General features: G+C 50.0%; 1 protein-coding gene across 1 annotated transcript in view; it reads left to right on the forward strand.

Annotated features, from left to right (window-relative positions):
- The window catches only part of HIF1AN (hypoxia inducible factor 1 subunit alpha inhibitor), a 104,330-nt gene extending 77,533 nt beyond the window's left edge, over window positions 1–26,797 (forward strand). Inside the window, exons 10-11 of the transcript XR_003790571.1 lie at window positions 23,675–23,756; window positions 24,148–26,797. The gene's annotated coding sequence lies outside the window, so the exon portion shown is untranslated. The remainder of the gene's footprint in view (window positions 1–23,674; window positions 23,757–24,147) is intronic.
- The last annotated feature ends 529 nt before the right edge of the window (window positions 26,798–27,326 follow it).

The following is a 27,326-nucleotide window of genomic DNA, read 5'->3' on the forward strand; positions in this document are numbered from 1 at the left end:
TGTGTGTGTGTGTGTGTGTGTGTGTGTGTGTGTGTGTGTGTGACGATTTGTAGGTAGTGTGTGTGTGTGACAGCGGTATGTCATGATGTGCTCCAAGGAAAGAATTTGTTTGTGTGTGTGCACACGTATGTGTGTGCAGGTGTGTGTTTGGGGTATGTGGAGTGGGTAGGACTGTGCCAGGCGAGTACTGGGGCCTCGGTGGGTGAGTGGGCGGAATGTCTGTGGTGTGGGCAGGGTGGGGGGGGGGTTAGGACACCTTGGGTGGTGAGGAGGCAGGTGAGTTCTGAGAACGTACGCAGCTTTGGGGCTCAGTTGTGGAGGGCTGAGCGAGGCATATGTGATCAGATGCATCTGGGTATCTTGGGGTGGGTGAGGGTCTCGGGGAGGAGAGCAATGGGCTCAGGTAAGGCAGGACAGGCCTTCAAAGGAGTATGTGTTGGACCAGAAAGCAAGTGTCCATTTGTACGCTGGGGCCTGTCATGGATGAGTTCTGAGGTGCTACCGGGTGGTCACCCCACCTCCTCCCTATCCCCCCTCCCTGAGTCTTTCTAGAGGTCTGGGACCTTCTCTGCAACCGCCGCTAGGGAGAGGGTCCCCTGTGCCGACTGAAGCCCCCATGCCACCCCAGTCCCCTGCTCTCAGGTCTCTGGACAGAAGCCAGAGTCTAATTGGGGGGCAGGAGGAACCCTCCTCTCCCCTCTCAGGGGACCCAGCCATCCCTTCTCCTTCCCCCCTTGTCTTCGATATTAAGTATTCAAACCTCATTTACATCCTTATTTTTCAATTTGCTGCCACAGTAGTTTAATTTATTCGATATAATTTCTTTTTCTGAGGGGACATTAATCATTGCCCTGTGCTTTTGGGCGCCTGTGGGATCTCCGCATGTGTATGTATGTGCGCGTATGCATCTGTGTGAGTTGGGAGGGGGGCGCTGCGTGTGTCTGTGAGTGTGCGCCTGCATCTGTGTGTGTCTGTGCCCATGCATACTTGTGTCTGTGTGTGAGATGCGAGTTTGTCCAGTATGTGAGTACATGTGTGTGTATGATAGCGTGGGTCTTTGTGAGAGGGTTTTATGAGTGAGAGAGTTGGGTGGTGAGTACGTGTGGGAGGGATCAGGTCCTCTTCTTCAGAACCCACCTGGCCCTTCCCAGGATGTCAGCAAGGAGGGGAAGTGGGCAGAGCAATTGGGAGACAGGAGACCCAGGTCACGCCAGCTCTGGGCTTCCTGGAGCTGAACAGCTGGGTTCAAGGACTGTCTCCATCCTGGGGCGCCCTCAAGGTGGGGTCCTTCCAGTGCCCTCTGCCAGTTCTCCTTTCCTGAGAGTGTGTGCTGGACAGTGGTAGGTGTAATGTTCTAGAATCCATGGTCTCTCAAGAAAGAGAGAGGCTGTGAGGGGGTGGGGGGAGACAGACACAGAGCAGAGCAAGGCTGGCCGTGGCAGGGGAGGAAAGAAAGAGGGGCAAGAGACCTGGAGGATGATGGAGAGAGGAGCGGGAGAGAGGGAGAAGTGAGCAAGCCGGCAGCGTCTCAGCCCATAAAGTCCCTGGAATGGGAGGAAGAGGCGAGAGAGACTGCATCAGCTCAGGCCCAGTCATGGCTCAGTGCAGAGTTGGGCGGGGAGGTGTGCACAAGGTTAGGGCTGGTTTTCTTCTAGGAGCTGAGATGAGTGAAGTCACTTGGGGGAGGCTTGTTTGGAGAAAAGAGACAAGAAGAAAGGGTAAGTGGGAGGGAAGAAGAGAGAAAACCCCTCCTGGGAATAGAATTCAGGGGAATGACTCCAAGGAATATTTCTGGGGATATTCAAGGGATTAGAGGGAGGAAGCTCTCCAATGCTGGCTTCCCTCGCCACTCTCAGCACATCTACGCAAATCCATGGCTTCCTGAGACCCTCTTTTGGCCTCTAGCCCCAGAAGCCCTCAGTTTTCCTTCTCTGGCACATTCTTGGAGTCTCCTTTTTCCCCACAGGTGGGGCCGGTGGGGGCGGGGAATGGGCCAGGAATTGATGGAGAATCACACTGTATGCTGGGCACTGTGCTGGGATTGCACCTGTGATTCCCACTTATTCTTCCTAACAACTCCTCGAGGTAGGGATCTGTCTCCCCACTTCAGAGTGGAGGAAGGGAGAGGTCAGGGCTTGCCCAAAGTCAAGCGGAAGTTCAGAGCCAGCATTTAGGTCACATCTGCCTGAGGCCATGTGCTGAGGTTTCCCCACTCCCCTCTGTTGCCTTCTAAGGTCATATCTACCCCACCCCTCCTGTCTTTGCCCTCACACACGTACAATATACACTCACACAGAACAAGATCTGGGACCCAAGGCTCAAGTCGGGGGGCCTTTTGGGGCAGGAGTCAAGAGGCTGGGGGTGATGGGCTGCAGCTGTTCTCTTCTCCCAGCTTCCCCCCACTGTGAGAACACTGAGGTCCTCCCAGGGGCACTCCCAGGGCTCCTTTGGACCCTTTCTTCCTTCTCACCCAGGGCTCAGAGGCCAGTTAAAAACCCCTTCTGGAAGATAGAGGCCAAACCCATTCAGGCTCAGGGACTGGCTGGCTCTGCCCTGGAGCATGGTTTCTGTTCCTAAGACCTGGATCAGTTTTAAGCCCAGTTTCAAACAGCTATTACTTGCCCATTTTGGCCTCATCCATCCAAATAGTGGCTTCAGGCCTACGGTTTAGGGGGAGGAGCTTCTTTTTCTAAAATTTTGAAAATGAAAATCTGAAAAATGGCCGGAAATTGGAACTCATGGGACCTCAGCATCTGAGCCTCCAAACACCTGACTCTCTTGAGGTCAACAGATTTAAATATTCTAATACCAAATACATGTGAATGTGAAGGTCCCCCATCATCCAAGCATTTCTGTGCATAGGTCACCGAGCTCCTGGGGGTTGATGATTGAGCATGTAGGGTTAGAAATCTGAGATGGAGGGGAGTCCTTGCCATTCTAGCATCATCTCTTCAGGCCTCCCTCTGTCTTCCTTGAGCCCTCCTGAGTGTCTTCAGTTCTCCCGACCTAGAGAGGTCACTCTTTGCCCCTCACCCTCCAGGAATTTGGCTCAGTCCTCACACCCGGGTTCCCGGCACAGAACCGGGAAACCATCGCCCACTCGGGTCAGATGATAACTGGATGATTGCCACAGGGTGTCTCTGGGCATGTGGGACGGGGCAAGGGGACAGGCCTGGGGCTGAGGAGAAGGTAGCGCATTCATTTGAATAATGGGCAAAATCAAATTAATTCTACATTAAATAGTTGTGAATAAAGGGTTGAAGTCAGCAGTTTCAAACTTGTTTTCCTTAATTACTTTCCGTGTTTAATGTCATTAAGAAGATTAAAAATTCATTAACAAGAGTTCTAAAGTGGCAAATCAGGAAAGCGATCACTCCAGGTTAGAAACTCCGCTGAGGCCACGCAGTGAATCTTCTGCAGGGGGGCATGGGTGGGAGTTTGGGGCCCATGAGGGCTGGAGACAGACACACATTCACACACTGGTACACAGCAACAACATCAACACACGTCCATAATAACGGTGTGCGCGCGTGTACACACACACACACACACACGCTCAGACACTTTCCACTCATCTATACCCAGGATTTCTGTGATCATGGAGAGGCCATGTATTAGGGTCTACAGCTAATCAGCCCCCTAACCTCATAAACCCCTCTCCTAAGAGGGAAAATTAAAGATCAAACTTCTGTGACAGGCAGTACATGGCCACAGGAATCAGTGTCAGCTGTGTCTGGGTTCACTTTCTTGTCTCCTAGGCATCTCTCTGTCTCTCCCGGTCTCCATTCTCTTCCCCTCCCACACTAAAGGGCTCTCTCAGGGCAAACCCGATCAGTTTCCTGGGAGGAGCTGCTGTCTTTGAGGCTTAATTATCCTGGAAAAGGATCCCTTTTGTCTCCTTAGCTTGTAGAAGGTGGGGGGGGAGGCTGGAGGGTGGGGAGGGGTCAGTTTTCCTCTAGGGTGAGGGAGCAGGGAAACAAAGGGGAACCTAGTCAATGGAATAAGGCAGAAACAGCTGGGGAAATGGGACCCAAGTGTCCTGGTGTTTACACCAGATCCTGACCCCAACTCCCCATCTCTAACACTTCACCCTCTCGTTCTGCCTTTTTTCTCCATCTTGTTGGCTGACCTCCTTCCTCCCAAATTTCAGACTTAACCTCCTTTCACCATGAAAGGCCCTCCCTGTGGCTCTCACAGTCTCTCCAATTGCATTTCTATCTTATTCTCTAGGCCCTGAACTCAGGGATAGGTTCCTGCGGGGGTCTAGGTCAATTTGGGTGCACCTGTGCCTTTGTGGCTAAGTGTCTGGGTGGCCGTGTTGGTGATTGTGTGTGTGTGTGTGTGCGCGCGCACGCACATGCGTGTGTGTGAGTGTATGTATCTGAGCTGCTGTGTGTGTCTGGCTGTGTGAGAAAACCATAATCTCAGCTGGAAAATGCCATGTTAATCATAAACAAATGCAACAAGATAAGCCTTCGAGTTTCCATTAGAGTGAACCCTCTCATTTTATAGATGGGAGAATCAAACTCTAAGACAATGAAGTGCCACTCCTAGGAGTAAACTCAAGACAGATGAAAACATAGGTCCACACAAAAACTTATACAAGAATGTTCATAGAAGTATTATTCATAACAGCCAAAACGTAGAAACGATCCAAATTTTCAACAGATGAATGCATAAATAAATGTGGTACTACATCCATACAATGGAATATTTGTCCATAAAAAGGAGTGAAGTACGGATTCATGATACGACATGAATGAATACTGAAAACATTATGTTAAGTGAAAGAAGCCAGTCCCCAAAAGCCATGCGTTGTATGATTCCCTTTATAGGAAATGTCCAGAATAAGCAATTACACACAGAAAGAAAATAGATTAGGGGTTGTTTAGAGCTGGGGGGTGGGGAAGGGGTGTTGGGGGAAAGAGGACTGGCTGCTAGTGGGTATAGGGTTTGGGGGTATAACTCAACTGTTCTAAAACATCTTATGATGATAGTTGCACAGCCCTGTGGATATACTAAAAACCATGACTTGTACAATTTAAATAGATGAATTATATCTCGACAAAGCTCTTATTTTAAAAAAAGATGAAAAAAGTTTTTTGATTAAAAAAAGATGATATATCTTGCTCAAGGTCTCCCAAAAAGTGGGAGGTGGTGCTGGTACTAGAACTTGGTCCCTTGACTCTAAGCTCAGTGCTCCTCCCACAAACCCTACATGGCCTCAAAATGCTTACTATGGAGACCTGAAGGCCAAGTCCTACCTGCGTCAGGGGGTCCACATAGCATCCTGGCTTTTCTGTAGGGTTGTCCAGTTCCTGTCTGGGATGGTGTGTCTTGTTATATGTATGCATGCATAGATGTGATCTCCCAGCTCTGGGTGTCTTGGCAAGCGTGGCTCCGCACATCTGTATCTAGGCCCAGGGACCTCTCCATCCAAACAGTGCTCTCTGTGCCCATGCACCTCTGCTCGCAGGCTGGGTCTCTGAGTTCATCCACATCTGTAGGTATATCTGGATGTGCCCATGTGTCTGAGTGTCAGCACATATGTCTGGGTCCAGGAGGCCGTGGGACTTCATGGGAGTCAGTGTTCATATGTTTCTGCCTGTGTAGTGTGCCTAGGGTGTCCATGGGTTTCTTAATGTGTCAGCTTATAAGTCTGGGTTCCTGCACCTTCACCTCTGGGTCTCTGCCTGAGCAAAGTGTTGGTGGGTCTCTGCACTTGCCAGTCTGCATGTTGGTATCCCACTGTCCACACCAGTCCATCCTGGGAGCCTGCATTCAAGTAGCAGGGACCTGTGGGCCTGTCCATCTGAGTCTGTGTGTCTGAACCCCTCCTCCAGGCACCAGCCCCAGAAGGCACCTGCCTCCCCACCCCTGCCTCTGACAGCCGTGGAGAGAGTGTCACAGTAAATTCATGGCCACCCGGCTGGGAAACAGGCGGCTGCAATGAAAAGGAAGCGTGGATTTGCATATTGAATTAAAATTAAGAGCTAATTATGCAAATAAATTATGACATTTGGCAGGAGAATTTGCTTCAAGATCATTTATTACGTTCTTTTTATAACAGTGTGAGCATTTAACGGTCAAAGACAATATTTTAAGGGGAAATTAACGCAGGATTATTAACCTAAAAACAATTCCACGTTAATGAGATGGTGAACTGGTCCCCCACACACCTGGGCAGGTCTATGCCTAGGCTGGGAAGGCCTTTTTCTCCTCCTTTCCCTCCTTCCCCCAGTCTGCAGCGGGGGCAGACTGGGAGGGCACCTGGGAAGGGAGAGGGAGCCTTGGGGTTTGCGGTCCTTCGATGGGGAGGTCAGCTGAGCTGACGCTCCCACCTGAGATCAGAGCCCTGGACTGAGTTTAGGAGGCCACACAGAGGATGAGCTAAGCTCCACTTCCGGAGACCCCTAGTCTGATGATGAAAAACATAGTCCTGGCCTTGGGCAGCCTTGTTTTAAAGAGGAAGACAGACCCCGCCCCCCTAAGAAATGATTCAGTAAATACCAGTTGGGATGGGACCTGGAAAATAGAGTTTAAACAGCCTGGTTGTGCCCCGCCTCTGATAACTTCCATCCCCTCCTTCTTCCTGGTTGTAGAACCTCAGATTCCCTGGTGTCCCCAGGCCCTGGATCCTCCAGAACTGAGCTCTACACCCTTCTGGGTGCCACTGTCTCTCAAGTTTCCCCATGACCTTAATCTGTCGGCCTAGTTTTCCTTGGGGGGGGGATGGCAAGGAAAAAGAGGCTCTAATCTGGGTTTCTCTGGGATCCTCCAACCCATCCTACATCAAGTGGGGAGTGAACTCCAAAGGAAGCAGTGGGTGGTGTCCTCTATGGGCCCCACTTTTCTCTGTCTGTGTGAAGGGGGATGGCATCTGCTCAATCTGATCCCTGTGCTAGCTCTGTGGTGTGCAGACTTTTAGGGCTGACCTTTGTCGGCAGGGTGGGCCTGTGAAAGGAGCCCAGGGACACCCCACGGGCTACTCGGCTGGGTGAAAGCCTTGGGTTTCCGGAAGGTCCCTGTTCTGATGCAAACCTGCTCTCTGGGAAGTGAGATACTGTTAGCTGTCATTGCTCGATGCCAGCATTTGGTCCCTCCTGGAGTGGCCATCAGGAGGGACAGCCGTCCCTCATACTAGGCTACACCTCCAGACCCAGCATTGCATTTGAGTTGTGCAGAACTCCATGAGGCAGGGTCAGGTATCACTGGGTCCGAGTGTGGTGACAGAAAAGACTATGGCTTTGGACTTAGGAGACCCTTAGGCTCAGGAGTTCTGAGGTCACATCCTCTCTCTGCCATTTACTGGCAAGTTGCTATCCCCCTGGGTGTCTGCCCTCTAGATCCTTTGCCACCCTCCTCCACCCTGCTCTGTGCCCGGGAGCCTGGCCTGCACAGTCTGCATCCACTGGCCCCCTTGGGTTTGACTAGAAGGAGAGGAGAGGGGAGTTGGGGTATTTCCTTCCTTGGCTCCCTCACGCCCAGGTTGCTGCGGTTGGCTGCATCTCCCCACCTGAGGCCATAGCTCTCCCCACCTATCCACTCAGCTCTCTCTCCTGATTCTGGCCACATTTCTCCATCTCCATCTTTGTTCCTTTTAGACCTGGGTTAGTCATGGCTTTCCACTGTTGCCAGCCCCAGGATACTGCACCATTACCTGTACTTTTCCCAATCCTTGTCCATACCTTTGTAAATAGTTGTTTTATGAAACTCTTCTCAAATAACCCAATAGGGTATGTCATAAGTTTCCTGTCAAAACTCTGGCTGGTGCATTCCCAGAGTACCTCATTTCCCTCACTGTAAAAGAGGGATGATAATATACAGCTAAGTTTTTAGTACACATCCAGTGAGATCATGTGTATCAAGGTGCTTTGTAACTTATAGACCACAAATCCAAATGCTTGTTTCCAAGTAGAAACTAGACTAGAAATTAGGTAGATGTCAAAATCATCTCTGCTATGAAGATTCTGTGTGACCTTAAATAACTCACTTGCCTTCTCTGAGCCTGGTTTCTCACTGATAACATGCAAAGGCTAAACTCCTATCATTAAGGTCCAGTTGTAGAAACTGGTGATTCTATGTTCGTCTTGCTGTTGAGGACAGACAGGTCAAGTGACTTGCCCAAGGTCACACAGCAGGTTCGTGGCCACCTGCCTGAGAGTCTGTCTGGAGCGTAGGAGCCTGGGTGGGTCCCCACTGTTGGACCTGGGAGACCTGGTGGAGCAGACAGGCCTGGCCAGAGGTGCCTGGGGCCAGGGGTCTGCCCCCAAGTCCGAGTGGCTTGCTCTGCCTCCCCGACAGGGTGAACCATCCCCAGGAGAGAAAGGGTAGGATTATTAATAACAATGCTAATAAGAGAGAGAAAACAAAGCCAGCAGGGCCTGAGCATTTTTTAAATAAAGAAATTTCCCTCATCTCTTGGTTAATTTAAAAGGTTTATTTCTTGAAATGAAACCTCTTCATCAAACCCCCGATCCTTGAAGATCGGAGGCGACTGCGAGTGCCGGTAATGAATTGATTTGTAACGTGAGCGACACGGTGCCCTCCCACCCATGCCCACTGCGGGACCTTCATCTGCAGTGTTTAAGGGGAAATGAGCATCTCCAGCTTTCAGCCTAAAGCCCAGCACCAGGCACTGGAGCCAGCAGGCAAGGCCCAGGCCCAGCGGATGTTCTCACCCAGGAGGGTCTATCCAGAAGGCCACCCCCTCCTGGCTCCCAGCACCTCTCTCCCTTCCTTTAAGGGGAGAGTCTGGAGAGCCCTTCACCCCAATACAACCCACTGACAATCTGAGCACACCATAGCCACACAGACCAACAGGCATCTAAGCAGACACCCCTACACCCCTGCTCACATAGTTACACTGACCCTTCACCAGACCACAGCTGCACTTAGCCGCACAACCCCACAAAGTTACATAAAAAGTCTCCCTTCAGGCATAAGATGCAGAAATACAGCTACACACATCCTCTACACTTATTAATATAAGGTATCCATTCAAAGAGATACATCCAGGCTCAGGTGTCCAGACATACAGGAGCATATACCCTGGATATGAGACCCATCCTTTTATAGGCATGACAATTAATTTGTCAGTATTTGGCAGTGTAGGCGTGGTGTGGTGGAAATAGCATGGGCTTTGGGCTACAGAGCTGGGTTTGAATCTAAGTCCCATTATCTCCAATCTGCTTGAACTTTCTCAGTCTCAATTTCCTCCTCTGTAGAACTGGAGCCACATCTGCATCATGGATTTCTTGTGAGGACGTCATGAGATATAATACAAAAAAAGCTTTTAAACTGTTAGCTTCATGAAGGCAAGGACCTTCGTGAATGAGGTCATGCATGTTGAGTAATTAGTAGAGCTTCGGCATAGAGTAGGTGCTCAATAAACGCTGCATAATATCATGATAGGCACCCACTACTTTATCCTCAACACCTACTATAGTGCTTGACATACATTTTAAAGTAAATTTATGTAAAAAAAAAATTTTAATTTAAAAAAAGGTGGAATACCCTGGAGGTCCAGTGGTTAGGACTCGGCACTCTCACTGCCATGGCCCAGGTTCGATCCCTGGTTGGGGAACTAAGATCCTGCAAGCCACGTGGCATGGCCAAAAAATTAATTAATTAATTAATAATAAATAAATAAATAAGGTAAATTCGTGTTAAATTATGCCTAGCTCATGGTTGATATTAATAGAATAGTAATTAGAAAAAGAGGGAGGTGGAGAAGTAATGATGACTTGGTGGGTGTTTGCAATGTGCCAAGCACTGTCCTAAACAAGTACAGGAGGTTATTTCATGGACTTCTCTCAGCAAGCCTCTGGGAACGGGCCAATCATGTCCATTTTGTAAATGAAGGAAGTGGGCACAGAGAGGAGAAGCAGCTTGTCCAAGGTCATGTAGCCGGTAAGTGGAAGGGAAAGGATTGAACCCAGGTGGCCTGACTCCAGAACCTGCTCAGGTTGGGGGTGATGCAGAAAAAAGTATGGGAAGAGCCTTACTCTTCAGGAGGACCCATGTGTACTTGGGGCTGAGTCACATATTGAGGCTGCCTCCGTGAAAGTCACCTTGAATATCCCACTAATCCTACCAAAGTCATAGGCTAGAGGCTTGACGACATGTCTGGTGGCAGGTCTGTGCCAGGTAAGTGGGCAGTGCTAGCTCTGAGGGGCTCTCAGACCTGTCACCTGCCCCAGTGTGGGCAAAACCTCCAAACCTGGCTGAGACAATCCTGTGCTTCCAGCTTCACTATCTCATCAGCCTCTAACTGATCTTTGGTGCCAACTAGACTTCTCTATTTTGAAATAGTTTTAAAGGGGATGAACCCAAACCCAAAGGCCCTGGGCATGGGCACATGGCAAAATACGACCTCCTACCTTCCATCTTCCTGCTTTGGCCACTGTCATTTTTGCTGCCACCACTTGAAAGCCAGGAGACCACAGCCTGAAGGCTGGGAGACCACAGCCCTTCTCTTCATCCTCATGGAGCCCTTCTCTCCATCCTCATGGTCCCCTTCTTGCCGGGAAGCAGGTCAGCTGAGACAGGGGCTTGGTCATAGGTTGGATCCAGGTGGATCCACACGCAATCCAAATCTTCCACACAGCCTTAAGGCCAGTCTTTGTCTGGGTCTGACTCTCCTCGGTTTCTCGTGGGCTTATCTCCACTTCCTCGTGTCTACAGACCCCTCCCCATCCCAGTCCTAGAGACAGTGAGGGCTCATGGACCTTCCTGAATGGCCCTCCAGGCCTCAGTTCAGCCAAAGAGTCCCAAGGCAGCCCTTGAGAAGTGAGACACCCCCTGTCCAACCCAGGAAGACTCAGGGGCACCCACGGGCCTCTTCCCACTCCCCGTGCTGCTCTGAACATCCCATCTTTCCTCACTCAGAAGTATAGCGCGAGTGGGCACAGGGCGGGGGCGAGGGGTACATACTTCCCTCCTGCAACTTCCAAGAAGAAAATCATTTTTTATAACTGTTGGAATCCTGATTGAGCTGTCAAAAGTACATGAAACCAGCTACATGAATGGTAAACTATCCATCAGTCACAGGCCTATTTGTTCTGAGACAGTATAAACATCACACATTTTTCTTCAAGATAGAAAATAATACTTACCCCATCACACCCAGGTGACTTGGCCCCCAGTCCCCAAAGTAACTTATTAGTCATACTGGTCAGTTCCCTTCTTGTCTCCCAAATCATTTTATCCTTTTGCCCACCAGTCCCACTTTCCTTGAAGCATTAACTCAGTTTTTCCTATCAGCTTTCTATCTGTTTAAAACCAGATTTAGCACCCTGTCCCAAAAATTAATAAGTGCTAAGGAGAATCATGAAGGAAATAACTCTCGAAGATATGAACTGGTTTGGATTCCAGTGTACAAATTCTAGTCCTCTGGGTGAGCACTGACACTGATGGGTAAATGGTCAGCTCCCGACTTGTCTTCTGAAGAGTGTGATGAGTTCCCTCTGTGCCCATCTGGTGCCTGGTCACTGGCCTGGTTCGGTGGGAATGATGAAGGGGATGCATCCATCTCTTTGGTTGAGAACTCTCCCCCTGCACACTGGGACAGGGCTTTGTCCCTTACAGGCACTCCGAACTAAAGGGAACACATGACAGGAACTTCGATCTTTTTTGAGCCAGCTGAAAGAGGTCATGGTTTCCTCTTTTACCTCTCCTCCAGTCTCCCACAGCTTGGCTTCCACAAAACTTGACCCAGGGCAACGACTCAGCTGCCAATGATAGATAGGTAGAGATTATTGGCTGGCTAGCTGTCTGTCTGGCTGTCTGTCTGGCTGACTGGCTGGCTGAATGGATGGATAAATGAATGGATGAATGGGTGGATGAATGGATAGATAGATAGATAGGGAGATAGATTTAAACACACCCCAACATACATATACCCACACTGATCATACAGTCATATTCAGTACTGCATAGGAGTTAAGGGCAAAGGTTCTGAAGGCATCCATTTAAACCTACCTGCTCCTTACATCTCTAGTTGTGTGACCTCAGATAAGTTAGCATTCAGCATTTTTCAAAAGGAAAATGAGAATAATAATAGGATCTACCTTGTGGGACTGAGAGGATTCAATGATAGCCACAGTACAGGGCCTGGCATGGAGTAAATGTTCAGTAACTAATTACTATTACTAATACCATCACATTATATACACTTTGCGCACACTTGTAAACACTTAAGTAAATCAGAACCTCTTGTAAACTTGAATAATGCACACATGCACAGGCTGACGGAAGTATAGGCCAACATGGAGGTGGCATAGAGCAGTGGCTAGGAGTACGCTAGGAGCCAGACAGCTCATCTCCAAACTCTGCCATTTACTAGCTGTATGATTTGGAGCAAGTTACTTAACTTCGCTTTTCTCATCTATAAGATGGGAGTAATAATAACAGTTCCTCCTTTATAGGATTATTCTGAAGGTTAAATTAGTTACTATTTGTAAAACACTGTGTGTTTGATAAACATAAATAAATCTCACAATCTTGTAAAAGCTAATACCCGTCTAGCTCCTAGAGTTTGCAAAGCACTGTCACATGTATAATCTTATAGATCTTCTCTATAAACTCTAAGGCAGGATTATTATCACCCCATTTACAGATGAGGAAACTTAGGCTAAAAGAGATCAATGATTTGTACAAAGCCTGGCAGCAAGTGAGCCAGTGAGTGGTAGATAAGCCAGGTCTCTTGGCTGGAAATTCCATGTTCTTTTCACTAAGCAACATACACCCGGAGTGCGTGTGTAGGTATGTAAACTAAGGAGGCTTCCTCTGCCTTTGGACTGGATTCCCCAACACTCCTTCCTCCCTCCCATCTCCCCTTAAGGGTCCCCACCCCTAGGGATTGGTCAAAGCAGTAGTTCTCAAAGTGTGGTCCCGGCCTGCAGCATCAGCATTATCTTGAAACTTGTTAGAAATGCAGATTCTCAGGCCCCCTTCAGCTGCTGAATCAGAAACTGTGGGCATGGACTCAGCAGTAAGTGCTGTGGAAGTTCAGGAGAACAAGGTGGGCTGGGGGAAGCGTCTGCAAGAGGAGAGGCTGGACCCAGGCCTTGAACAAGGAGTAGAATAGAGAACTGTGAAGAGGTCGGGATGAATACCGTCTGATGAGAGTAGCTGAGGAGTCTGGCCTGTTGCAGTGAGGGTTTTAGGTTGAGAGTGTGCTGAGGCTGAAGCCATTTGGTGCGTGTCTTTTGGTCTCTTCCGGACACTGTATCCTGTTAAATGATCTGTCCTTGAATATCTGGAGAGAGGCTTTGTGGGAATTTGTCCTTTAGATTAGCCCCAGTGGGCCCCTCCTGCAGGGTCAGAACACTGCCAGAGTGGCAGATGCCCTCCTACCACCCCACTCCCTAGATTTGTCCCCAAAGTGGCAGCCCTCAGCCCTGAATGACTGCGGGGGACCCCAGCCTCATTCGCATCACGCCCAGATTCACAAAGTGAGGGGCTATTTTGCAAGGGGGATGGGAGGCAACTGTGGCCTTCCCCTCCCCACTTCTCCTCTGGGGCCTGAGCCAGGGCCAGCAGAGTCACTGGTACAGCCAGCGGCCCTGCCCAGCATGGCGCTCCCTCCACATGCACCGCGTGTGTGCACGTGAGGCTGAGACACTGGGCTGGGAAGAGTCCAGGGTGAGCTGGCCAGGGGCTCCAAGGCTGGAGAAGAGCAAGCCCAATCCCAGCCCCCTTCCCAGCCCACTGTGTCCTGCCCGGGGCTGCCACTAGGAGGCTAATGAAAAGGGAAGAGGCAGGCCAGGGCTTGGGCCAGCAGGAGACAGCAAGGGGACAATGTGAGGCAGGAGGGGGGTGGCCCTCAGGCAGGGACAGACAATGTCCCCATATGGGAAGCAGACGGAGCCGCCCCGCCCTCCTTGGTCCTGGGGCCTCTGCGGCGGCAGGCAGCACAGTCAGCTAAATGTCACATCCTGAGCCCTCCGAGCTGCTGCGGCAGGAAAAGGAGCAGAAGGAGGGGGGCTCTCAGTTCAGCAAGTGTCCCATGGAGGACTCCACGGAGCGCGTGGAACCAGAAACACACCCACAACCCTCACGTCTACACACGCACACTCAAGTCACTTTCTGCGTTTTCCAAATATTTTTAAATTTCACCATAATACATGCCAAAAGTAAAGGAGTAAACAATACAGAAGTACGCAGAGTAAAAAATAAAAATTCCCCCATATCGCCCCCCACAACTCCCTTTTTCAGAAGCAATTATTTTTAATACTTGGTTTCCAGGAAAGGCCATATTCTATTTTAAGTCCAAGCTGGATCTGCTGTGGGTCATGGTGTTGTCAAGCCAGGCTTTCCCTGGAGCCCAGCCCTGCAGAGTGCAGGCTGGGGGGCGGTAGAGACTCACACACCTTTCTCCTCCACCCGTGGTACCAGGCTGTGAATCATCTGGAAAGGTCTCATTTCTACTCACCTTTACCATTTCTCAAGTATTAAGAAAAATCTCTCTTTATTAATGCTAAACCCCATATTTAGTTTTATAAGTTTCTCTCTGTCTTTAAACTGTAGTTCAGCTTGTTTGTTTTTGCTCATAAATTATTTTTGCTAGTAATCAAAAGGTATGCATGAACTTTGTAGAATTTCACAGTGACATGAGGCCTGGAACATTTTGAGCATCCAAGCCCAGCCAGGCTCTCCTCTTAGAAGGCACGAACATCTGAAAATCAAGCGGAGATTCTGCTCCCCTCTGGGACTTGGGATTATACTAGTGTCTTCTCTGGGGGAGGGAACTGGCAATTACTGGGCCCCGACTATGTGTCAGACCCTTTACATGTTGTGTCAATCAGGGCTCACTTAATCACAAGTGATGGGAACCCAATTCGAACCAGTTTAGGCAAAGGGGAATCTACTGGAACAGATGTGGACATCTAGGCCATCAAAGCAAAGTTCAAATAACCAAAGAGCAGGAAGGGCAGAGTTGGTACAGAGCTTCAGGAACATTCAGAACGGGACCTGAATGAACACAGGATGCTCTGTCTCTGGAGTTTCACCTGCAGCTGCCACTAGCAAGGAAGGACCAACTCTCTACTCAGTTCCAGTGTGAAAGTTCCCAGAGAGGGACCCAGATTTGTCCCGCAGGTCTGGTGTTCAGTCTAGGACCCGGTGACTCTGGCCAGAGGTGGGATAGGGTCAGGAGACTCTCTCTGAGACCTCATGTTGGTTTCCAAAAGAAGAGACCACCACTCCCAGTGGGGCTTAACCAACAATACCAGTTGTCTACTACAATAAATCAGTTCTTCTAATCTTCACAAGTCTGTGAGGTAAGAATTGTTATCATCCCCATTTTACAGGTGAGTAAACTGAGACTCAGGACATAGACTAGTTAGCCTAGAGCCTGGATCCAAAGCCAGGTCCATTTGACTCCAAAGCCCATGCCCTTGACATGTGTAACACTGATTTCCTTGAGAGATGGAACAAGCCGGGTGGCTTAACACAATAGAAATTTATTCTCTTACAGATCTCAGGGCTCAAAGACCAAAATCAAGGTGTCAGCGGGGCTATCCTTGCTCCAAAGCCTCTAGGGGAAGATCTTTCATTGCCTCGTCCAGCTTCTGGTAGCCCCAGGCGTTCCTTGACTTGTGGCAGCATCACTCTGCCTCCATGTTCACATGGCTGTCTTCCCTCTGTGTCTGTGTCTTCACCCAGCAGTCTCCTCTCCTCTTCTTATAAGGACATCAGTCCTATTGGATTAAGGGCCCGCTCTACTCCAGTGTGACCTGATCCTTTTTTTTTTTTTTGGCCTTGCTGAGAGGCTTGCAGGATCTTAGTTCCCCAACCAGGGATTGAACCCAGGCCAGGGCAGAGAAAGCACCGCGTGCTAACCACTGAACTGCCAGGGAATTCTCCAGTGTGACCTGATCTTAATTTACATCTTAATTACACCTGCAAAGACCCTACTTCCAAATAAGGTCATATTCACAGGTATCAGGGGTTAACACTTATTTGGACAATTTGGGGGGGACACAGTTCAACCCATAACAGACTTGGTCGGAGCTGTGCTTTGATAGATTAATTTAGTAGAGGTGAGTGGGACAAAATACATCCTAGAGAGACAAGTGGCAAGGAGACTGCTCAGGAAGCAAGAAATGAAAGGATCTTTTGGACCAGTGGCAATGGGGATGAAGATTTTATAGAACCTGACAGTTGTTAGGATGAGGAGGGAAGAGGAAGTGGGGAGAAGGGAGCGTCCAGAGGCTTTATAAGGGGAAGAATGAAGGGATGAGACGAGGGAGCAGAAGAAGGAGAGCACATTAGACTCTAAGCTCCTGGAGGACAAGGACTGTGTCCTTCACTGGGTGTCCTCCCTCAGTGTCTGGTATGGCATCTGGGCATCATAAGCCCTCGAGAAATATTTGCCAAAGAAATGAATGCGTTCGGTTTTGCACATGGTGAATTTGACATACACGTGAAAACAGGCAGGTGGAAATTCAAACCTGTCATTTGGTAGAAAGAGTTTGGGGTTAGAAATCTCAACTGGGTGCTCATTTCCAGAGAGATTACAGGTCAAGCTGGAATTGATAGAGCTAATGAAAAGGCAGGGAGGGGAGAGAAGAGGTTTGATGGCAGAATCCTGGGGCACCGTTACATTACATTTAGGGGATGGGAGATGGCAGAGTTGCTGGTAGGAGACCAGCCAAGGAACTTCAAGGATGGGAGAGGGGAAGTAGGGAGGTGCAATGTCAAGGAAATCAAGAAGGAGACCGTTTCAGGGAGGAGGGGAGGAGCTGTTGCCAAATGCCGCAGAGGTCAAAGAGAAGAGATACTGAGAGGCCTGTGGATTTGCTAATTAGGAGACCAGCGGCAGTGTCCCCAGCTGGTCAGGGCGGGAGGAGGCGAGGGGATCCTACTCGGGGCGCAGAATTTAAGAGGTCTGGGCATACCTACGCAGGTGCACCTGCGCACACACTCACCCTCTTCACATCTGCATAGGCCTGGTCGGTCAGTCTATGAGAGGTAGAGCAAAACAAAACAAAAACAAAAAACATGCTGGGGAAGGGGTGGTGTGCACGTGTCAGGACTCAGGGTCTGCAAGTGAGGAGATGACTAGACATGGGGCTGGAAAAGAGATGGCTCAGGAAAAGGCAGAGTAATTCTTAGTGTCAGATGAACCGTCTTTGCTGGTGGAGGGTTGTGGGCAGCAATGCCCCAGGCAGATGAGAGGCCCTCAGATCCCAGAGACCCCTTGTTGGTGGAGGTTTCTGTTGTGCCTGCCCCTTGGTGGGGGAAGGGGAACGGGACCTGGTCCTCAGTCCTTTAGTCCACATGGAGGCCCCACTACTGTCAGTCTTGTTTATCACCATATCCCCAAGGCGTGAATCAGTGTCTGGCACATAGGAGGTGCTCAGTCAATAATTATGATTGGAAATAACAATGACAGCATCACCACCAACAACTAAGATCAGCTAAGCGCTTACTGTATGCCAGGCACTTTATTATCTCATTTAATACAGCAGCTCCACAGCTAGATAGTATCATTATCCTCACTTAACAGTTGAAGAAGTAGGAGTTCTGAATGACTTAGTAAGTTTCCAAAGGCCACTCAGGTAGGAAATGGTAGAAGCAGGATTTGAACCCAGATCTGTGTGCCCCTAGAATTCTCACCCTTGACCGTTATGATTGTTGTTCTCCAAGAAGGTATGAGTCGAGGGTGGAGGGGACCTGCGTCTGTGTTCTGAGCTATTCTGCATATATTTGTGGGTGTCCACAGCTGCATGCATTTGTAGGTACTTGTGCGTGTGTATGTGCGTGCACGCACATGCATCCACACCTGTGTGAAGGGTACACCTGTACTCAGTTGTGCAATCTTGTGGGTTTGGGCACAGATGCTACTCCACACCCTGCCCCCAGGTTTGAGCGCCCAGTTTCTTTCTGCTAGAGGCTGTGATGGTGGGGTCTGGCTCTCAGGTGTGTTCAGAGCTCAGTCCTGAACCCACCTCCCCCTCAGAGGGCCCATGAGGGGTCCCTGCCCCCCACGGTTTTGCCCATAATTCTCCTTCCTTGTTTAAAGGGGCCAGTGAGTTTAATGATTAGTTACAGCCTTGTCGATATTCTCACCCAGGGAGAGGATGAATGGTGAGGCACTGACCCCGCCCTGACACACACACCCATTCTGTGGCAGATTAAGGATGAGAGAAGGGACCCTTCAGCAAGGGGGTTTAGGGGAGGGCAGCTCCAGAGAAGCTCAGCAGGGCTCTTGGGAGGGCCTTCTCCTGTGATTCTCCAGGTGCCCCCACAGGGTGGTGGCAGAGGGGCCCCTCCTCCCACCACTCCCCTAAGTCCTCTCCTCTCTACCTCCTCCAGGTTCTGGGAGGCTGTGGGAAGATGCCCTGGTGAGGGGAGGCCCTTCTTGGAGTGAGAGAGCTTGGTGTCCCCGTTCTCATTTCCGTGTGTTTGAATGTGCATATGTCTGTATGGTTTTGTGTCTTCGTGAGTTTCCATTTTCATGTGCTTTGGTGGCCGGCCATCCATGTATCTGAATGTGTAACACAGTCCATAAACACATTTGGGCCTTCTGGCCGTCCACGTTCATATGTAGCTGCATATGCCCACTACTGTGCGTGTACCCACACGTGTATCCCTGGGGGAACATCAATGTCTGTATGTGTGGGTGTGCATATATAGATGTGTGTATGTGTGTGGGGTGTCTGAATCCTGCTGTGTGTACTTTGTGTCCTTGCCCTTCACAGTTGTCAAGGGAGGCTCTCTCCCTGTCCTGCTCTGGATCCTAAACCCACTTCTGATGTTACAGGAAGAAGCCGGTCAGTTGTCTCTTGCTCAGGAGGGGCTGAATGAAGTTTCCATCCCTCCCCTTCTCTCTGAGCCTCAAAGGCATGTCATGGTGACTCAGGCACCAAGCTATGGATCCCTGACCCCACCTCCAGTCTTTGCTCACTAGGACCCTCCCTGCTGGGCTCCTGGGTCCTCATGGTCTTGAACCTGGGTCTCCTCATTGCCCAGGGGTGCCCTGTGCCTGGAGCTTTGGGAATGTAGTCCATTCATGTTCTGCCCCCCAACCTCTGCTGAGTCTCCTCATCCCACTCAGACCAGAAGCCACCCCACATCCATTTAGGGACTCACCCTGTGTCTTTGGAGGCAAATTCCAAAGCACCCTCATACTTAATAGCTTCTGGTCCCTAACCACCTTAACCATTAAACCTACAAGTTTGACACTCTCTCCTTCCACTTACAGCATCTGCCCCTCAACCTGACTTCACTGGATCCAGTCCTGGAAGAAAGGGAAAGAAAAGGAGGACTATGTAGCCGGTTGTTCCCCTTATGCTGGGACTCAGAACCTGGGGAGGGGAGACTGGGGGCCTAGGGCAGCTGCGGGGCAGAGAGGGGCTGAGCTTGGCAGAAAAGAGATGCTAGGATTCAGGTCCATCCTCACACCATCCCCCTGCCCCTGCCACACACACACACACAGACACACACACACTCACCCTGTTGGAAGGTGACATTTGCTATTAACCTTATATTGGGCCATTTTGTAAATCAATGTCACTTACATTTAATAACAAGTGTAATCAAAGGAATTATGCAAATTTAATTTGATGCTTCTTGAATTATGCAAATCCACGGTGCACATAATGTTCTCTGACATGTGCCCGTTGGAGAGAGAGAGCAAGGGAGAAAGTGGGGAGGGTCAGGGAGAGGGAGGCTAGGACTGGGACTGAGGGGAGGGGAGGATGGGGGTGGACTGGGACTTGGGACTGGGAGACAGGAGGGCAGAGTGGTGGAGGGCAGCGGAGCAGCTGCAGCCCAGGTGCTTGCCATCGTGGGTGGGATGTTTGTTCTGGTCTGGTACCTCCACCTTCTCCTTGTGCCTCTCTCCGGCTCCGGATTTGAGTCCCTCTCCCCTGCCCACACTCAGCATGACCTTGCTGGTCACATGTCCTCAGTATGTCCTTATGTGAAATGGGAGTGACCCAAAGGTGCTAACTACTTTTGGGACCAAGACTCCTGATACAGCATGGTCCTCTGACAGGACCCCAGCCCCCATGGCAAGGTGACCTGTTGTGACACGTGTTTTGTTTTTAATGGTCTTGAGGACCTGGCAGAAGAAATTTCACCATTCACTATGTGACAATAAGAACCTGCTGACCCGATCAATCCCAGGCACATATTGTGACAATGCTAGCATGATGATGATACACTCATATTGACACATGCATTTATAGCAGAGATGACAAAGTCACACACATACTGTTAAAACAATATAAACATACCCAGTGACAATTAAACACGGACCCAGTTATTCCCAGGGAACTGCCTAAAGGCTACATAAATACAAACACTTGGGGTGGGGGGGAAGTGGGGGGAGGGATAAACTGGGAGATTGGGATTGACATATACGCACTACTATATACAAAATAGATAACTAATAAGGACCTACTGTAGAGCACAGGGAACTCTACTCAATAGTCTGCAAGGACCTATAAGGGAAAAGAATCTAAAAAAGAGTGGATATATGTATATGGATAACTGATTCACTTTGCTGTACAGCAGAAAGTAACTCAACATTGTAAATCAACTATACTCCAATAAAAATTAAAAAAAAACAAACAAACACTCAGGTTTGCACTCCAATACAAGAACATTTAAAATGTCACCTGGACACACCTGGGCTCAAGGGATATTGATTCCTAGTAGTATACACATCCCAACACATGCTATGCTCAAAGCCAAACACATACTAACACTGACACCTGAACACACAAGTTACATTCCCTGATGCTGACACGCCCTCACTGACTTTTGAAGCAAACTCAGTGATCCAGGAAGCTCCTAGCAGAAACAGTGCCCCTCTTCACCAGTCAGATTCTGGCAGATGTTTATTTGGCCCTGCCCTCAATGTTGTCTGGAGTAGGACAAAGATCATGGTACTCTGAATAGATGTGATTCTGCAGCGTGAAAAGATCGGCCAACGTGAGGGGGAAGAACCACCCAGGCCATGAAACTGTTCCCCAAACTCTGGATGCTGTTTAGGACCATGGAGAGACATCTCAGGAGGTTACATTGCCAGGTGTGGGCCAGCTCCCTGCAAACCCTCACTTCCTCCACAGCCTGCACCTACCACTAAGGCCACCACAGACTGGCCCAGGGCCTTGACTGTGTGAGTAGGACAATATGGTGTCCCTCCCCTGAGCTGTCACTATGAATCCTCAAGGGTGCTTTTGAAGAGTATGGAGAAAACACCCTCATTATTTTCCTTTCCCATGTAAGTCCTGTCTTGGGTTTACACTCTTTTTCAGCCCTCCCTTCATACTTGGAGTCTAGAGGTCTGTTCCTCTGTACTGTTAATTGGATAGTGACCAGGAGTTTAGTGGGTCTGGGGGGCGGGTCAGGAGTCATGGTGTATCTTTCAAAGAGGGTGTGGCAGTGGCAGTGTACTTGTGCATAAATGCTACTACGTATCTATTATGAGTATCCTTATGGCTCAAAGTGTTTCTCCTTGTCATTCATGTGTCATTGGCTCATTTGTATGTCCATGGGTTAGGACATGTTTGTGTTTGCTGTTTCAGTTTATCATTTCTGTATCAATGCACCAGATATTTTATTTCAACATTGCCTCCATGTGTGTGGTATTCTGGGAATGTGACATTCTGTGTCTCCCTATGCTCTATTTCATACAGGTGAATAAATGAGTACTTAATATCACCATGTTGGAATTCTTACAATGTATTCCATGTGTTACCATGTTTGAGTTGTCAAAATGTGTGTGCCATCACACCTGAGCCATCATGATGTCTAAGTTGATATAATCTGTGCCGAAATCTATCTCACTGTGTTTGAATGGCCCAGTGTGTTGTCAGTGTGTATCCTCGTGAGCAAGCTTGTTTCAGCAGGCTAAGTGTCAGTTGTTATGTTTAAATTGTCACCACGACTATACCATTGTATTTGCATTGTATGTGTTTGGATTATCGGGGGTATCATTGTATCCCCTGTATCATTGCATGCAATCAGTTTTAAGTTGATACGGTGTGTGTAATTGTGTTGCCTTTCTTTTAACTGTCCCCAGGTTGTGAGGGTCTCACCAGGTTTGAATGTTCACAGTGTGTCTCTGTGTATGACTCCAAGTTTGAGTTGTCATGGGTTATCTTTATGTGACAATGTATTTGCATTTTAACAACATGGTGTGTATCTGTCTGTTTGAGTTGGCACAATCTCTATGCCATCATGTTTGAGCATGTGTTATCAAATGTTTATGTTGTTACGATGTGTGTCTGTGTGAATAATTGTGTTTCAGTTGTCACAGTGTATGATTGTTTGTCACCATGTATGAATTATGCATCAGGATTTATGTTACAGTGTTACCATAGGCGTCTGTGAATATCATGTTTACATTATTACGATTTGTATTGCCATATTTAAGGTGTTACAAAGTCTGTTTTTCACAACTGTTGACTATATTAACATGTTTGAGTTGTCAAAATGTGTGTGTGTCGCCATGCTGAGGCATCAGAGTGTTTCACCCTGTGGGTTTGCACATTTGTGTCTTTGTGTATCTGAACACGTGCAGGGTATTTCAATACCTGTGTGTCACCATGTTTGAGGTGTCTCTTAAAATGTGTGCGACAACTGCTTTCTCAGCAGGGGTTCAAAAGGGAAACACTAGGAATGGGAGGGAAAGAGGGAGAGCTCGAGGAGGGAGGAGGATGCGCCATAATCTAGATGGGGTGGGATGGGGGCTGCTGGGGATTAGGGTCAGAGTGAGATCTAATTGGCCCATGGTGAATTATTCACATGTATAATCCTCGCAGAATTTCAGCGCGGGCAGTGCCAGTAAATGCTGTGCATGTTTAAAAGTCATTTCCATAAGTAAGTGCAATTTCTCTACTGTTTGCCCCTGTTTAATGAAGTGAAATCTTGTTTGCATTCCTCCCAATTTCCCAACGAAAGGCGCCCAACCGTTCGCACCAAAATTACACCGCCCAAATTAAAACTCGGGCTCCAAGGGAGGTGAGGGGACGGCAGCATTGGGCCCTTCTGGGAGGGCCTGTGGAGAGGTGGGGGGCCGGAGGAGCCAGGCCTGGGTTTTTCAGCTCATTGCTTCCCTGTAGTTCTTGCAATTTCAAGTGCTGCCCCCGCCATGTTCCCCACCCCCACTTGCCCCCATCAGGTTCTTGCTCCCCTTTGCCTCCCCCCTTCTTTAAGTGAATCCCTAGGGTATGGGAACTGGGCATGATGCATTTGTTCATGCATATGTAAATGCACCCCTATATGACTTATATACCCAGTCGTGTGTATTGTGAAATTGTGACAGTCATACACTGTAACAACTGAAACACAATGATTCACACAAACACACAGTGTAACAACATACACACAAATGGGCATGTGTGTGTTTAGGTATGCATCCCTGCCTATATATGTATGTGGATTTGTGTACGTGTCTAGCTTTATGTGTTGGGTATATTGGGTGTGTCTAAGATGAATGGTTACATAGACAATATGGATAAAGAGAGAGAGGAGGGGGGGGATTGTGGGTATTTGTGTAGCTTCTCCATTGTCCACAGTGGTGTGCTTAGCTCTACGCTAGGACCTACTGCTTTCTGAGAGGTGCGTTGTTAACCCCTCACCTACCCAACAGCTGATTGCACTGGGGCCTCAGGATCAAAGGAATCACCTCCTTCTGCTCCATACCCAACAGCACCCTCTGGCCCTGTGAAGACCAGCGACAGGACTGACCTTCCAGCTTCAGCTCCAGCTCCCCATATGGGGCTTGAACAAAGGTATTCCTGAGTAAGCTGGCAGGAGACCCCTCAAGGCTCCACCCCCTCCTAGTGCCAAATGGCACCTGCGTGAGGGTCACTTTGGTGGGGAGCCTAAAACAGAATTGCAGATTACCCTCACTTGGATTAGCTAGAAGAGTTGGGCATGGGGTGAAAGTAGGGTTGAGAAGAGGGCAGGAAATGATGGTCCCATCCACCAAGGCCTCCCAGTGACCCCTGGGATCCGGGATCCCCACTGAGGACTCTTGAAGCTTTAGAATTCTGAAAGCCTGAGCTCTGGAGGCAAAAGACTGAGTGGCATCGTGTCCCGGCGTGAGGTTGTGTGTCTTTGGTCTTTGTGGATATAACACACTCACAATCTAACCATCTTCTGCTGCCCACTTTCTTCCAGCTCACCTGTAGCCTGGACGGGACAGAACCAGTCAGTCAAGTAACTACCATGACACCACCATGCTCTTATGCACAGACCTTAAGACCACCGCCCTCTGCTCAACACATCGCTCGCTGCAGGACACTGGTGGAATAGCTGGAAGAGACTCGGGTTGTTTGCTGAAGGTCTGGTAGAGAAAATCATTCAGAGGTGAAATCCTGAAGGAAAGGAATTCAGGAGGGGTGAGAGAGGAATCAATCAATTAAGAGTGAGGGGCTCTCCTTGCAGAGGGCTGCTTTTCTCACACCTCTTTGATGTCCTTGGGGAGGTGAGACATCCAGGCACAGGGGCAAAGTGTCACCCTGGTCATGACCTCCCCACCTTCTCTTTTGCCCTTATCCATTCTCTTATCCATGTAATCAGTCCCAAAGCACAGCTCTGACGACTTCTACAGCTCAGAAACTATCAATGGCTCCCTACTGCCCAAAGAAAAAGCCATATTCCTTTTGTTATCAGGCAAACAAGCCCTTCACGATAGGACACTCCCTTCCCCTTTTACCTGTTCTTCTAGACTTGCCTCCCAGGGATGCTCCCCAACCCCCTCAATACACCTCCTAAGCCCCATACAAGCAAACAGGGAAACTAGATGTTTCCCCAACCTCCTCCAGTTTCCCCTTTTCCGCACTTCTCTTCTTCTTTCTACCTCAAATGACACCATTAGCCTCACCCCCATTCCAGTTTCTGCCTGGTGGAGCCCTAAGGATCATCAAGACCAGGTTTGATGCCACTTTCTCTGAGAAGACTTTCACACTGGTTCTCACCGTGCCTACCATCCGTAGCACCAGTGATTCCTGGAGCATGGTTTCTCTCCCTCTGTGATATGAAGCTCTTGTCCCTTCTCCTTGCCTGCTGGGGATCAGACCTGCTGGGCTCCAGTCTCTTTGGGCGCCAGGCTTTGAACACCCCTGAGTGAGGGTAGGAAGCACCTCACAAAGGCTTTGTGGATAAGCTAACAGTTGACTGCAGAGGAGGTGTGGAGAATTAGGGTGGGTTTAGGAACATGTTTCAAGGGGTAAACCTCATGTCTGGAGCTCTTCTCTCCATTCCAATCCAGCAGATTTAAGCCCGAGCCCCAGTTCTCCAGGGTCCCCATCTTTATTCTGTTTCTTTCTCTGTGGCGGCAGGAAATGTCCACTCCATGCCCTTGGCAGGAGAGGCTAGGGGCTTTCTGCCACCTGAGAGGTCCGACCCCATTGGGGAGACTCTGGATGGAACTGACTCTCCTCCATGCTGCCCTGGCTGGCGTGGTGGTGGTGGTGGGTCGCATCCTGCCTCCTGGGAACCCTGTCAGTGTTATCCAGGCTGCTACTTTCATTAGTGAGGTCCTTCCCTCTTAATAGAGGAAGACTCTGCCGTTAATGTGCTGACAGTCCCACTTCTCCTGTCCTGGGCCTGCCTTCTATATTAGCTACACCATTCCTCCCACCAGAGATTCCCCAAGCCTATCACCAGACCCTCCACTGTATCCCCTTGGCCCTAAGACTGTCTCACTGATTTCCCCCATAAGCCACTCCTGATCTTTCTGTAACTGCCCCCCCCCCATTTAACCCATCCCTCCCCTCCCTGGCTCTCATCAAAGAGCCACCACCAAATCTCCACTAACCCTTCTGGCCCGCCTTTCCCTCTAATTTTCTCACAGAGCCTGCTACCCTCCCACCTCCTCCCCCATCACCACAGCCATCCCCTGGCCTGTCGGGGGCACCCTGTGGTCAAAATCCTCAGGAAGAGAGCTCCAGCTACATTTCTAGATACACCCTCAGGCCGCAGACCTTCCCAGGCAGAGCCGACATCCCTGCCAGATGCCTGGGATACGGGCTGGGGGGTCTGGTGGGTTCCAGACAGGAAGGAGGCGTGGACCTCAATTTGGAAGGTCTCTGTGGGCCCTTCCCCCTCCCCTTGGCAAGTCTGGGAACTCGGGACCCGAGCTTGGTCCTCGCTCCCCCCGCCCTCGCCTCTCCTCGCTTTCATCAGAATTCAATTTCCGCCCGTAAGTGACTCCCCGGGCCCCTGATCCTTCTCTTGATGAATGAGCCGCCCGGCCGGGCCCCGTCCGTCACCGTCACCCTCGCCACGGCCCGGGCCGCTACCGCCCCCAGCCCCGGCCCCTCCATCCAACGCCGGCCCCGACCTCCCACAGCTCCCACCCGGACCTCAGCCGCCTTCATCCCTTCGGGTTCCTCCCCCACGTCCAACAGCCCGCCCCACCCCCATACCCTCATGGCTTTCTTAGTCCAGGTCTCTGCCTCTCTCCGTAGGAGTCTATCTCTCTGTCTCTGCTCTCTCTCCCTCTCTCTCTCCCCCCCTCCCTCACTCCCCTCCCTCCTTCTCTCCTTCTCTCCCTCTCTCCCTCTAACACCTCTATTCATCTCTGGGAGCAACATCATTTATTTTGCACTTCCCAGATAATTTACTTTTTTTCCCTTCTACAGGAATTCTCCATTTCCCTATAAAATGAAAATTCATCTAGAATTACATCTTATGTCATCATTATGTTTATTAAGCGTGGATGATGTATATGAACAGGACGGGCTTGCTGCTGAGTGCTTAATGGTGCATAAGATTAAGCCGAGGCTCTCAGCTGCGCAGCGACTCCCCTCCGGTTCCCATGTTGTCGAGGCATGCTGGGAGTACAAGTTCCGAGCGCACGGCCAGGTGAACGCGCCGCCGCCGCCGCCGCCGCCGCCGCCGCCGCCGCGCGCGCTCCCACCCCCTCTCCGCCCCCTCCCCCGGGGCCCGCCAGGGCCACCCCCGCCCGGCTGAGGGCGCCCTCGCGGCCTGCGTCTCCAGATACCCAAACATTCGCCGGGCAAGGTCAGCCTGGCCCCGGGTCACCATCATCCCCCACCCCAGCACCCCCGCAGAGCTGGGCGTCCGGATCGCACGCCCCCTGGGACCCCGTCCTTCCCCTGGGTCTCCCCTCTCAGCCCCGGGAGCTGGCAGCTCCCCTCCGCCCCTCTTTCCTTTCTTGTCTCGCTGTGTTTCTGCCCCTGATCTCTCTCTCCATCCCGCCTCTCCTTCCCTCTGTCGTATTTCTTGGGGCTCTCGTCTTTCTGTCAGTCTGCGTCTCCTCTCTCGAGTCCTTCCCTGCCTCGCCCTGCTTCTCCGTGTCTCTGCGTGTCCCTTTCTAATTCCCTCTCTCT

The sequence above is a fragment of the Monodon monoceros genome, unplaced genomic scaffold, assembly GCF_005190385.1.
Source record: "Monodon monoceros isolate NGI ecotype Baffin Bay Population unplaced genomic scaffold, NGI_Narwhal_1 Super_Scaffold_4, whole genome shotgun sequence".
Classification (NCBI taxonomy): domain Eukaryota; kingdom Metazoa; phylum Chordata; class Mammalia; order Artiodactyla; family Monodontidae; genus Monodon; species Monodon monoceros.